This window comes from Manis javanica, chromosome 2 (genome assembly GCF_040802235.1).
Source record: "Manis javanica isolate MJ-LG chromosome 2, MJ_LKY, whole genome shotgun sequence".
NCBI classification, from domain to species: domain Eukaryota; kingdom Metazoa; phylum Chordata; class Mammalia; order Pholidota; family Manidae; genus Manis; species Manis javanica.
This window is the reverse complement of record NC_133157.1, coordinates 160524338-160539406: the sequence shown is the minus strand read 5'-3', so window position 1 is coordinate 160539406 and position 15069 is coordinate 160524338. Positions and strand designations below refer to the sequence as shown.

The 15069-nt window shown below is 40.0% G+C and overlaps 1 protein-coding gene and 1 pseudogene across 3 annotated transcripts in view; both read right to left on the bottom strand.

The window, feature by feature from the left end:
- Positions 1-15069, bottom strand: part of KCNB2 (potassium voltage-gated channel subfamily B member 2) — a 391562-nt gene that overhangs the window by 46187 nt on the left and 330306 nt on the right. The gene's annotated exons all lie outside the window — the stretch shown is intronic.
- The window catches only part of LOC108400329 (dihydroxyacetone phosphate acyltransferase-like), a 46271-nt pseudogene that overhangs the window by 11363 nt on the left and 19839 nt on the right, over positions 1-15069 (bottom strand).

Here is a 15069-nt window from a genome sequence, read left to right as displayed (position 1 = left end):
GATGCAATCCCTATCAAATTACCAACAGCATTCTTCAATGAACTGGAACAAATAGTTCAAAATTCATATGGAAAAACCAAAGACTCTGAATAGCCAAAGCAACCCTGAGAAGGAAGAATAAAGTGGGGGGCATCTCACTCCCCCACTTCTAGCTCTACTCCAAAGCCACAGTAATCAAGACAATTTGGTACTGTCACAAGAACAGAGCCACAGACCAGTGGAACAGAATAGAGACTCCAGACATTAACCCAAACATATATGGCCAATTAATATAAGATAAAGGAGCATATAAAGACATACAATGGAGAAATGACAGTCTCTTCAACAGATGGTGCTGGCAAAACTGGACAGCTACATGTAACTGGATCACTGTCTAACCCATACACAAAAGTAAACTCTGAATGGATCAAAGACCTGAATGTAAGTCATGAAACGATAAAACTCTTAGAAAAAAACATAGGCAAAAGTCTCATGGACATAAACATGAATGACTTCTTCATGAACATATCTCCCCAGGCAAGGGAAACAAACAAAGGCAAAAATGAACAAGTGGGACTATATCAAGCTAAAAAGCTTCTGTACAGCGAAGGACACCATCAAGAGAACAAAAGGCATCCTACAGTATGGGAGAACATATTCATAAATGACAGATCTGATAAAGGATTGACATCCAAAATATATGAAGAGCTCACATGCCTCAACAAACAAAAAACAAATAATCCAATTAAAAAATGGGCAGAGGAGCTGAATAGACAGTTCTGTAAAGAAGAAATTCAGATGGCCAACAGGCACATGAAAAGATGCTCCACATCACTAATCATCAGAGAAATGCAAATTAAAACCACATTGAGATATCACCTCACACCAGTAAGGATCGCCATCATCCAAAAGACAAACAACAACAAATGTTGGCGAGGTTGTGGAGAAAGGGGAACCCTCCTACACTGCTGGTGGGAATGCAAACTAGTTCAACCATTGTGGAAATCAGTATGAAGGTTCCTCAGAATGCTCAAAGTAGAAATACCATTTGACCCAGGAATTCCACTTCTAGGAATTTACCCTATGAATGCAGCAGCCCAGTTTGAAAAAGACGGATGCACCCCTATGTTTATCGCTGCACTATTTACAATAGCCATGATATGGAAGCAACCTAAGTGTCCATCAGTAGATGAATGGATAAAGAAGATGTGGTACATATACACAATGGAATATTACTCAACCATAAGAAAAAAACAGATCCTACCATTCGCAACAGCATGGATGGAGCTAGAGGTTATTATGCTCAGTGAAATAAGCCAGGCAGAGAAAGACAAGTACCAAATGATTTTACTCATATGTGGAGTATAAGAACAATGGAAAACTGAAGGAACAAAACAGCAGCAGAATCACAGAACCCAAGAATGGAGTAATAGTTACCAAAGGGAAAGGGACTGGGGAGGATGGGTGGGAAGGGAGGGATAAGGGCAGGGAAAAAGACAGAGGGCATTACGATTAGCATGTATAGTGTGTGGGGGGCACAGGGAGGGCTGTGCAACACAGAGAAGATAAGTAGTGATTTTATAGCATCTTACTACACAGATGGACAGTGACTGTGAAGGGGTATATGGGGGGGACTTGGTGAAGGGTGGAGCCTAGTAAACATAATGTTCTTCATGTAATTGTAGATTAATGATACCAAAAAAAAAAAGAGAAAAGAAATCAAAGTTGCAAATGAAGAATACAATACCAGGGTGAGAATTTCTTTTACTGATAGGATTTTACATTGATTTCCCATATTTAGGATTCATTTAAAATGGCGCCATCCTTCATCCCCAAGTAATGTTTTCAAGGGTTAGATCAGGACAACCCAAATGTGGGTGGGGTGAGGGGAGTGCTAGAAGAGGAGTTTTGAATTAATGACTTTTGGAGAAGTAGATAATCAATCTGAATAATTAGGATTAAGCCTCAAGCTTTGGTTCTGCATGGTTGTGGTGTTCTGGTCAAGGAGCTAATTTTGAATGATTAGTTGCTACTGTCTTTTAAGTAGGTTCTTAAATAAAACACTTAATCTTGATCTATGAGTACACGTGCAAAACAGAGAGATGGGATTGAAATATTCTGTGGGTAATTCAAGCTGAAGAGGACATATTTCAAATATCTTGATCGTGGCAAAAGTTGTTTCTCTAATTTGATGTTTAGGTAATTTTTACCTTCTCTATTATCCTGCTAAACTGGATAAGTTAGCATCTGGAGGCTTTAATGATCCAGTTTTATTATTATAATATTAAAGAGTAAAATTAGATAATTTTCTCATTTTCACTTGATTTTGTATTGTTTTATTAGTTTTCTATTATCTACAGAGTCAAGTTCAACAGAAATTTAGAGGGCCACTATATTCTGGGTATAAGGAAGTACATCACATTAATAAGGTATAGTCTCTGTCACAGTATGGGGACATTTATAATAAAGATTAAGGTAATTTCCTATATTGTAATAATATAATGAAAAAATTTGGTCTGGAAATGTTTAGAATTTGGATAATGCACTTATCTTACTTAAATCTGTGCATTTGTAGGCACAGCCATAGACTGTATTTTTCTTCCATAAGGCTATTCCAATTTCCTACCAGCTAAGAACAACATTAAGAAATGATTTAAAATGCCTATCAGAGGTGAACAGGTATTGACAATAAAAGGAAAAGGGAATTTTCTGGTCCTGATGCCTGCATCAGGCTGACAATACAAATTTCTCTGAATGACTCACATCTTGACTTTTTCTAGCAACAGAGTCGAGATCTAAAAGAACCCTCAATTAAGGCACTATCAAAACCAGTCATTTTGGGAACATACTTGGAGAAGGAGAATTTCTGACTTTTAAATACAATGATTTCTTTTGAAATACTTTCTGGATCACTGGAATCAGTGTATTTAATCTTATAATTTAATGCTCAACCATCTGACATTGTGAGGCTGACAATATTAAACTGCATTACGATGACCTTTGTATGGTTACATACACATGTATCTTATCTGCACAAATGTATAAAAGCAGACATTTCATATGTATGTATGAAGACTCACACATGATTAGTACTCTGAAAAGGCTACTTTGCCCAGCATCTCAGCTGTCATTAGAGTGCTTCATTTATTTCACTCATGAAATACCATTTAATGTTGACTTTGTAAAAGACAGTAGACTTGCAGGTGGAGTGGACCCAAAGGGGAAAGTTACATGTTACATCTGCCCCTTGGGAGGAGAAAATCGAAAGAGTGACAAATGGGGACCCCACCGCAATTCCTGGAGCCAAGAATACAGGTGATGGTATCCTCCCCAAACTGCTTATAGAGCAGACAAACAGGGACAGTGTGGACTTTCTGGAAGAGGGACTGGCTGAAACGTGCCATCTGAGTCAAGCTTATTAAATATCAATAGCCACTTACGAGGATTTCCTGAGCTTTCTCTTAGTCGGGAACATTCAGCAAAACAAAACGCTGCCAGAGTATAGATTATGCTTCATCACAGCTCCTCTCAAAGACCCAAGGAAGTTTATGGAAACTTATTTTGGAAACTTGAAAAAAATAAAAGCTCAAGGATATTATGCTCTGCTAATTTTATATGCTGTAAGTGACAACGTAAATGGTTCTGAAATATAGCCTTTTAAAATTAGGAACACAATCTATCCCCAACTCAGCAGCCATATCAATTAGCCCAAATACTTTTAAATTTATGCAGAAATCATTCCCAAACGCTCTGTCCCCTGTGCTAATTTAGGCAGGCCTCTGGTTATGAGTGTTGGCCTCAAAGATTTTAAGAGTTTTGTTCTGTCTTACTTCTGAAGAAGATTTTCTATCATAGGTGGTTTGGACCAAGATTTGTGTCCTCTGTGGAACCTTGAGCCTGTGACCCCACTCCATTTTCATCTCCCACAGCTGCACCTCTTATACCTCTTAACTTACTCCACACTGTGGAACTTTATACTATTGGATTAATTTTTTGTTACTGCTGTTAACAACTTCCACCAACTTAAACAACTCAAATTTATTATCTGTCAGTTCTGCAGTTCTGAAGTTTGACACCATTTTCACTGGGCTAAAATTGAAGTGTGTTGATAGGGCTGTGTGTCCGTTTTAGGAGGCTCTAGGGACAATCCATTGCCAGGCTCTTTCCAGCTTCTCAAGGCCCACTAGCATTCCTTCGGTCATGGCCTCATCCTCCATCTTCAAAGCTAGCAATACTGTGTCTCTCTGTGCCTTTCTTCTATTGTTCCATCTTTCTATGATTCTCTTCTGATGCCATCTTCAACTTTCAAGGGCCTTGTAATTGTGTGGGGCTCACCTGGATATTCTAGCATAATCTCCTTATTTTAAGGTCATCTGGTTAGTAACCTTAATTCTATTTGCATCCATAATTCCCTTTCACCACATATGTAACATACTGATGGGTTCTGAGGGATGTAGACATCTTTGAAGTACATCTTCATGTTATTTGGCCTATCATATTATTGTAGAAGGCTAAGTATCATTCTGTTGTGTTCGTTGATTATTTCATGACTGTTGGTCCATTTCCCAACTACCTTCTAAGGCCTTAGGGGCAGGTCCTAGTGGATCTTAGGAGTATTTGTTATCTCGGTCCTTGCAGTTAAGAGATCCAAGGCAAAAGAACATGAAAATGCTTGCCTGAATATTTATAATACTTTTCAGATGTCTTTTCCTTAATTCTAAGGTTTACCCATGCCATCAAGCCTGTCTTCACTGAGTATCCAGATACTCTGAAATAAGCAATTCAAACCTGTTGTAAATTGCCATAGGTGCCTCATAAGTGAGACCCTTGGGGAGGCTGCTGAGGTGTCAAAGAGGCCTCTTGATGGCCATGCTGCAGGGGAAGAAGTCCTGTGAGAAGGTGATGTAATGCTATGCAGTCTGATATAATTGGCAGATCATTCATTCATTCTAAGAATTAGTGCATAGTCACAATCCTAACTAGAATGGTTAAAACATTAAAAAAAATCATAAATCAGACCAGGTCCTTCCTCTTAAAATCTTCCAATGGCTTCTCTCAGATTTAGAGTGAAATGCAGACTTCCTTGTTCAGGCCTGTAAAGCCCCACATGGCCTTTCACCTCCCCTTCGGACCTCATCCCCTCCACTCTCCACCTTGACCTCAGACCTCTGGCCAAGCTCCCTCCCGCTTTTAGCATATTTGCTTCTCTTTATACCTGAAATGCTTGTCCTGTAGACTGTCACATCACGGGCTCCTTCTTGTCATTCAGATCACATGTGACTCTTAGTGAGACTTTCATCATCTCCCTACCCTACACCCTTATTTCAATTCCTGGCATGGCACTTACCACTCTCTGAGATTTTTCTTGTAATTAGAAATTAAGTAAAGCGTGAATCTGGCTTGCTGCTGTATCCTCTGTGCCCAGAATAGTGCCTGGGAGAGGGTAGGGGCTCCATACTTACGGATGGCATGAAAGAATGTACAATTGGATTTAGACATGTCTTTATTATTGCACCATTTGGATGGGCACACTTCTCAGTTGCAAAGATGATTTTATTATGTCATAGAATCTACTCTGTTCTCCATGAACATTTCTTCTATTCAATGTCCATATAGGAAATCAATTCAATCAAACTACTTGGCTTTTAAGTTTCTATAACAAACATCTGGATTAAAAAAGAAACTTGGTTAGATATCTTGGTGTTGTGTAGACAGTACCTAAAACTCAACATTTTTTTCCTGTGTTACCTGTTAGGATGCCAAAAAATGTGGGATAATAATATGACAAGTTGCTTTAGTATTAATTGTTTCATCTAATCTCGATAAGCAATATACACAAAGATTGAATATAGTGATGGATATATAAAAACACTTTGCACAGCTCATTTAACATTACTGTTATTTTGTGAAAGGTATTATGATTAAATTTCAGTTCTGAATTGTGCTTACTAGTATTGTGCGTTTTTAATGTTAAACTAGGTAGATGTCCCAGAAGTGTAGGTAAAATATCTAAAAATATGAAATGCATAAAATCACATGATAAAGTACTTAACCAAGTTGGAAAGAACAAATCAAAGATATATTTTCTGCCTGGTGCTGGGATGGAAAATAAATTTAGTGTAATAGGACTTGGGACATGAAACTTATTTATCATGCCCAGATAGCGAACTGATGAGTGCGAATTTTTTCTTTAATAAGCAGAATAAATGTCAGGGCAGATAAATCTATCACAAAGCAAACAGAATCTCTTCATAAATAGCAAATCCCACTGAGCCATGGCCGTTTGGTTTTTGACGACTTGCATGAACCTCCTTCCGTTTACCAGTCCCTCAGATCTACATCACACCCACTCATCATTCTCAGGTCAAGCCAAGTTTTCTGGCTGTGCAGTAGTCCAGGACAAAATCATTAAATATTCCCAAGGGTTGATTGGTTGGCACTGCAAAGCTCATAGTTCCAGAAGTGAAATGCTCCCATGGCCATTTCCTTAAGCACATTTGCTTGCTTGAAAGATTGTTTTGCATACTGGTTGGAACAGTGATTTAATTTAACTTGCAACCTAATGGCTTTGTATCCAGAGCTATTGGGTGGTAGAAAAATTTTCATAGGCAATAATTTTCTTGAGAGGTTTGGAAAAAAACAAGAATTGAGCGAGAGAGCGAATTAGGATATGCAGGGGGGTAGGAGAAGGACAGGGCATAGGCTGGGAAGTCTTGTACACGGGGTCAAATCCTGGTTTGGCTTCTTCACAGCAATATGAATCTTGGGCAAGCTGTGTCACTTAGGTTTCCTCATCTGTAAAACAGGAAAGGGCTGCCAATTTTTCAGGTTATTGAGGTTCCAAAGAGGTGACTTATGTGAAACCCACACCACATACTGGATGACTAGTAAAAAGCCCTGGATTAACTGAGATGAGTTGATTTTCCTATGCAAAAAATGAAAGAAAAGGATGAAGTAGGCTTAGCTGTTTGCAGCAAGGTCTTTTAAATCGCTGAGAGGACGTTTTTGACTTTCCATGGGTGGGGACGCAGCTGGAAGCCTCTTGTTCTTGCTGCCACTCCCAGGGACATGGGCCCTGCCCTGCGGCCCGTGCTCCTGGGACTCCCTTGCACACACACATACACAGCTGTTGTTCTCTCTCCTTTCTTGTTAGGGAGGAGCAGGGAGCATCCTGCACCTCAGGAACCATGCAGTGTGAGGGCCTAGTCTGTGGGAAAATTTTGATTTTGAATAATCCTCAGTGGGAAAGAAATTTAGAAGGGACAACTTAATAGCTCAGGGAGCAACTGCAGATTTCTTCTCCTACTGTTGTTTTCCATGAGCACTGACAGCAGCTTGGAGCAAAGCCAACTGTGTGGAGAGGATGTCCGTGGCCTCCCCCATCTCCTGACCTAGTTGATGCTTCGAGCTTCTCCGGTTTCTCAGACCTGTGGCCACATCTCAGATCCACCGGCCAGGCTCCCAGATTCTCTCCCCTCCATTCAGAGCCTGTCAAAACTCCCATCTGATTAGACATCCATACAAGGATGACAGTTGATTTAATTATTCTCAGTAAGGGAATAAGTTTGACAGGGAATGTGATGTATTGATTCCTGAGAGCTTATTTTTCTTTAGAAGCAAAAAAAACCCTTAGATTATGCTGGAGCGTCACCCCCCTCTCTTTGGACCAGAGCCAGTTTTAGTTAAACGTCAGAAAATACTTTATAATACAAAGATTTATGAACCATGAATGATGGTTAATGAATTTATTCATTCAGTCGGTCATTTACTCATCAAAGTGCTTGTGTGCATTTTAGGTTTTGTATGTAAGTGCTAATCACAAGACTCCAGGTTGCCTGAATTTTTAGCCTTGGATTTCTTGGTACACCTTGGAAAGGAGGTGGTTCTTCTAATCTAAGCTGGATAATTACCATTTCAGAGAATGGCCTCATATGATGTGTCCATTAACAATTCTATTAGCACATCCTTTTACTATTAATCTTCCTCCTTTCCAATTCTTGCTACATAAGCATGTGTGACACTTTTTAAGGTCTTGGCAGGATCATGACAAGCCCTTTATAAAGCCCGTCATGTCCATGGACAGTGCAACCACCCTGCAAATGCAAACAGTAAATATGATCATCCCCAGCTGTGCATCTGTGACCCCTGAATCTGCTTCTGCCACCGTCTTGTGATAACATATGGCCACAATCTTTATTGTGTTCCAAGAAAACAAAATTTATTTTTACTTTAAAAATATGTAAGCAGCATGTGGTTTTACAGCCTCTAAGATTTTTGAATCAAAGCAGGGAATTGGTGTTCCATTTCAATCACTTTTATATGTAATACTGTAGCCTGGCATGATTAGACTTAGGGGAGGCGATGTTCCTGGTCATGGCCATGTTAAACTATGTGCCATATGGTTTCAGATTCCTCTTACATTACTGCATTGACCCTGACAATGGGGTTTGTGTAAAGAGTCTCATGGTGGGACAGGTACGAATGCTTGGTGTCCCTGTGGATTCTCCAGTGTAATCCTAAAGTGCACCTAATGGGCCACTATTGTCGAAAGTTAATTTTCTGCCATGGATTACAATCTACATTAAAAAGATCAAACTTAAGTAGACAGAAACAGGCCTACCTTCATCACTGCTGTTTAAAATTTTTTATGGGTAAAAACAGTGGGAGGAAGCAGTGAAATGTAATAGAAAAAATGGATTTTGAGGTCAGAGGTGACTCCTTCTATTCTTACTATCTGATATCGGTGACACATAACTTCTCTGGGCCTTAGTTTTCTCATTTGGAAAGTGCGGTGTGGTGAGGATTAAATAAAATAATCCCACTGTAGAGAATTGGTGCTCAAAGTTCACTCACATCCTCTTTTCCCTGCCCAGGTTTGGTGCTGTGATTCCTGTAGTGACGGGGTTTTCAGGGTGATGGGACTAGGGAGGGGCTGGAAATTTGCAAGGATGAAGAGCACTACCTGGTGGGCTGAGACTTACTAGTTCTGGATCGTCCCTGCCCCACCACGCTGTACCTTCCTGCATAAAGCATGGTCACAGCTGTTGTGATTGCTGGGGTTTCTGCCTCCCACTAGACTTGAAGATTCTTTAATGCCCTGTCTTTGCATCTCTGTAGTCCCAGTGCCTGGTACAATCTGGCAGAACGAATGGAGTGGCTTTTAGGTATTTGTATTTGGGTAGATTGGCCATCTCTGGTTCACTTTACTACAAAGAATGTTCTAGAACTATACAATCTGACCCTTTGAGAGATGATTGGGGAACTTGTTCTCCATCCCTCTTGCCCTCTCCTTTCCAAGCCTAATGAAGAATGAAGACGAAAAAAGAATGGGCTTTGTTTGGGTGCTAAGAGTTTTGCACTTAACGCTGCATTTTATTTATGGTTCATGTGTTTTATGTTTTTCTTTTTGGTCAGGGAGACGTCTGTTTCCCTCACGGGGAGAGGCTGTGGGAAAACGTAACTTTAAATCTCTTTTTTCCTTGGGATCCTGTGATCCTGTTTTGAGTGAGTGTGTCTTCCTGGCGGGATAAGGAGGCTGCGTACACTCAGGGGTGCTGGGAGGACCTTCAAACGAGAGGGGTTGTGCAGCAGCCGGGGCCGTGGCCTCCCTCTCCGCCGCCCGCGGGGTGTCAGGGAAGCCCTGCAATGAGAGCGCTCCTTCTCGTGCTTTGGAGCTTTCTGAAGTAATCCAGAACATTTTCCTTGGGTTACAAATCCTGAGCAGATTTTCGAGTCCCAGTGTTCGTGTTATGCAAACTGCAATTTGTGAATCCCAAATTTCATAAGAGCAGCAGTAGCAGATGGCGAAAATACATTTCTAATTCATGTAAAACCGCCCCAAGAAATGAGTTCTCCCTGTACTCGTCACACTGTTATTTTTCTATATGTCTCTTCTCTGCCTTCTAAATAAAATAATTATGAAGGAGACAGATTAGCTGATGCTCCCTCTGCTCAGAGGCAGTAGCAACTGATGTTCCACAGTCTTACTGGGGTAACGTGATGTAAACCTCGGTTACTGAGGAACAAGGAGCTTGATTTTGTTGCTTTTTCAAGTCTGAGGCTTTACTGATGGCAAATACTGGGTATAATTTACCTTCATGTCTGTGGAATGTTTTCTTATTTTAAAATGTGTAGCTGTGTCAAAAGCAATAAGTCAGTTTGAGCCAAAGGCCTAAGGAACTACTTCAGCCTTGGTTCTCCATGAATTTTATGTATCAAAAGCAAAGTTTTGTGACCATGACTGCAATTCTAGGTAGATTAGAAAATTAATGACTGCAAATCAGTCAAGGAACCTGTATTAGGAGACTGCCGTGGGCACAACAGTGTAAAGGCTCATCCCTAAAGGAGCTTAGAATCTGAGGGAGAGGAGATAACAGAGGCGGTGTCAGGCAGACTGTGTGTTGGTGTGTCTTCCAAGCAGCACACGTGCGGGTCCCAGGGGACAGGATGCAGGGTTGTAATGGGGCGCTCCCTCTCTCAAGTCACTTCACACTCAGGCTCACCTTCTGGGTAGAAAGGAAGTCCAGGGCCCTGGCTGATGTCTGGGCATCAGAGCTGGACTTGACTGAGGGCAGTTGGGGCAGGATGGGTTTGGGTTCTGCTGGTGGGCAAGGAGCAGATGTGAGTGAAGGCCAAAAGGGATGACCAGTTAAGTTGTTCTGGGGTGGGATGGGGCATTTGCTAATGTTGTGGCTTTGTTTTAAGGCCAACAGTCAGGATCTAACTCAGCTGCCTCATTTGATGGCTCAGAAAACAGTTATAGAAAATTCTCAGAAAGCTGGCTTAGGATATTCTTACTAATCCTCTTTCACTAATACAGAACACGTCCTGTGTGCTGGAGAGCTTGCACGGGGATGTGTAATGCTTTTGGCATTGGGCAGATTCTCCTTGCCTGGGCAGCTCAAGCCTGTGGCACCTGTGCCATCCCTTGAAAATGAGGGCCCAGAGTCTGTTTAGTGTGACCTTGGGTAAGCCATCAGATGATTCTTTTGTCTCTCTTCTGTGCTACTGGATAGCTATTGATTAATATTTACTGCATGTTCACAATGTGCCAGCTGCCACAGTGATGAAAGTAGCTGATTAGGTGTTGAAGTTGCTGCTGCTTTGTTTTGCTGAAAGAGTTAGGGTCACTTGAAACTTTTTGAGACCGTACGAGGACATGACGTGGGGCAGTCATGGCAGCAGGGCTGAGGTGGCTCTCGGCTTTGTGGGGACAAGCCAAAGGAGCTCAGAGGTGCAGGCGGCTCTGCGACCTTCCCAAAGGAACCTGCTCTGGGGAAAAACACCTCTTTCTGGCCAGAGAAAAGCAGATAGTCGGGACTTATGCTTCCCAGATAGAAAGGGGCTTTATAGCTTAACTCCCTGGGGGTGACAGACATTCTAGGAAAGAAAGAGGAGATCTTTTGAAGTAGAACTTTTGAGCAGGAGCCAGAAGACTGTCACAGGAATGTTGTGCCACCACTTCCTCCTTTCTGTTTGATTCGACCTTCCTTATGATATCTGGGAAAGAGAGAGAGGGACTGAGGGCAGCCCTTAGGATAACAGACAAGAGTCAGGGACTTTGGGGTACAACAAGTCCACAGATTCTATAGGGTGATAATGCAGAGCTGGGGGAAGGGGCTGAGGTGCAGGGTATGAATATTAAGGTATAACTGAAGAAGCTCTAGGGCTTTCTTTGTAGTTATGCACAAGAATATGTTAATGAATATCTAAAAAGGAATATAGTTTTCTTTGAGTAAGTTTAAACAACATTTAAAAATATAAAAAATTTAGCAATTAAAATTAGTCTTGATATAAGGAAAGATAATTGTGGGATAAGAAAGCAGGGAAAGATAAAAAAACATTTTTTTCTTCCAAAGCAGCTTAGAAGTCCTAGGCTTGAGGGATGGGTTTGATCATACCCCAAGTTTTAACATTGTTGCCTTATTTAGAAATACCATGCCAGATTTAGAAAAATACCATGGAAAATAGGAGACTAAAGTACCAGGAGAAAATCTTTCTGGAAGTACATTCTACCTAAAATCCTCAGTATGATTTAGAAATAGACATACTTACCATCTCAGAAATCAATTCTATTTTCAGAATTGTAGCAGAAGAAATTACTATTCAGAGTTGAGATTTGTGACGATAAGTGTAAATGAAAAAGTAAAAAGGGCAAGAGAAAGAATGGAAGAGAGACAGAATAGAAAAAATACAGAAATTATAAAGGGGATATAACTACAGATGCAGTAGAAATTTTAAAAATAATATAAAGTATTATGATGTACATTTTTATGCCAATAATATTGAATACTAAGATGAAATAGATAATTTCCTAGAAAACAATGACTTACCAAAATGAGTCAAGAAATTGAGAGTCTGTATATACCAACAACCATTAAAGAATTTGAAATCAATAATCAAATGCCTAATCTTGCCCCAAAGCACAAAGCCCAAATAGTTTTATACATGATGCTTAACAAATCCTCAGTGATCAAATAATCTCATTATATGAACTATTTTAGGGAATAGGAAAAGAGAGCTACCCGACTCATTTGCTAATAACTACAAGTGAATAGAAAATACAAAAAACATTACAGACTGATCCCCCTAATAAATATAAATGAAAAATTCTTCACTAAATTACTAGCAAATTAATTTAGCAGTATGTATTACCATAGAGAATTTATTCACAGAATGAAAGTATAGTTTAATGTTTAAAAATCTATTAGTGAAATATCAATGAAATAAAATAAACAGATTAAGAGATTATATCATAAACCATATGATCAAATCAATAGACACAGAAAAAAGTTTGATAATATTCAGCACTCATTTAGGATTAAGAATTCTTACCAAACTACAAAAAGAAAAGCAAACTTCCTTAATCTGATAGCTTTTTACAACAAAAGTTTGAATTGATCTACAGCAATGCAATTCCAATTAAAATCCCAATACATTTTCATGATACTTGACAAGCTGATCTTAAAATTCTTATGGAAGAGCAGAAGGTTAAGAACAGCTAAGACAACTTTGAAACACAAAATATAGTGGGACTTGCTATTATTATGAAGACTTCCTTGGCAATTAAGACATGTGATATTGGTGTGGCGTAGGTTAAAAAGTACCAATGAAAAAGAATAGAGAACCCAGAAATAGCCCAAACATATGTGAAAATACGTATGTGTTAGAGGTGATATTACACATCAGTGTAGAAAAAAAAGTCTTGAATGAAAGTAGAAAAATTAATAAGATCTCTTTTTCCTATCATACACAAATTCCAGAGGGATCAATGAGTTAAATGTGAAAAGTAAACCTTTAAGATGTTTAGAAAACAGCACAGGAAAATGTCATTATGATCTCAAGGTAGGGAAATATTTCTTAAAAAAAAAAAACATAAGCTATAAAGGAAAATGTTAACAAACTGGACTACATTAAAATCCGAAACTTCTGTAAAACAAAAGACCCCACATTAGGAAAAAAGCAAAGACATTGGGAGAATGATTTGTGATGCACATAACCTTCAAACAATGTGTTAGTAGATTTAGAAAGCATGACTGCAAAGGAACACAAAGCAGAAAACCAACAGGAAAAACAAAGTGTAAGACCAGTGAACAGGCAGTTCACAGTCTGAAAATCCCATGGTTCATAAGCATGGGAAAAGAGCTTCCAGTAATCAGAAAAATGAAAATTTAACAATGACAAGATATCATTTCACTCTCATATTGGCCCAAATTAAAAGCCTTAACAAAGTAGTGGAAAGGATGGAGAGGAAAGAAAGCTCTCAGATTGGGAGGCTGGAGAGCGAAAGCAATGCACTCATTTCGGAGAAGGATTTGGCAATAAAATAAATGTGAAAAAGTGCTGCCTTGTGACTCACAGTTCCACTTCCAGCCATATGAAGAGTCTTGTACATGTGTGTGTAGGAAGACAGAGGCACATTGGTAATAACAAATGTGCAGCACTGTTGGTAATAACAAAAAGTCAGAAACAATTTATGTATGTCCCATCAAGAAATGAAATTATAATCAATTATGATGTACCTTCCAGTGGAATGCTCCATAGCACTTAAAAAAATGAACCTCTTTATTGAATGGGTAAATCTAAAAAAATGTACTTTAAATAATGCAAGAGAAAGATAATTTAGGCTGCTGGTAACCTCTGCGAAGTTCGAGAAGAGAATGGGATCAGGGTGGGTGCCTGTACTCTTTATTCCTTAGGGAAAGACAAGCGGGAGATGTGCAGCACTGGGTGAGGGTTCAGTGAAGCTGGGAGGTGACAGGTTATGCTGTCCTCAGTTCATTTCTATGGATCTGACATAACTGATAATAAAAAATTAGAACAAAAGAACAGTAAGAAGTGAGTAGCTTTTATACAATTGAAGTGAAAAGCAGCAACAAGGGGCACTGAGTCACCTGGGAGACTGACAGCATTCTTGCTGCCGAGTGGGGACTGCTGCTTGCGGATGACACACCACGGATGGCAGATGCTTCTGAGGAGTGGCTGGAGCCCAGGAGATGCCCAAGGAGGACTGACAGCAATAGGAACATGCTAGATAACTGTCAGGAGGTGCTTGTTGGTGACTGGCACCTCTTTTAATTGCTCTGTAGGTTCACCACACATTTCCCTTTTTTTCTCAGAGCATTCCTTTCTTTTTTTCTTTTAAATCTTATGTTCTGAGATAAACATGTCAGTGCTTTGCAAACTGAATGAAGTGGACCCTCCCACCAGTCAGGTTCTCAACCACACAGCCTCCCAGACATGGGCCCTGAAGGAGAACGCTGCTTTGCCTCGGGCTCTGGGGAGGAGCTGGAAACGGAAATGCCTTCTGGGATCAGGGGTGTCCTGGTCAGGACAGGTGGGCAGGTGTACGGCTTTGGGAAGTGGAGGGGATGGTGGGGTACGGGAGAGGGCATCTAACATGGGAAGTGGCTACAAATTTAGCTGATTGTCCTCCCATGGAAACGCCGGTGAGTGTCATCAGATTTCCAATTCAAAGGAAGCCAGATATACGGATTCTTTTTTTAAAGATCTGAAATTTCCTGATTTTTAAATGTTTCAAGTAATTCACACATTTAAAAAAAATACTACATAGGACAAAACAGCAACAGC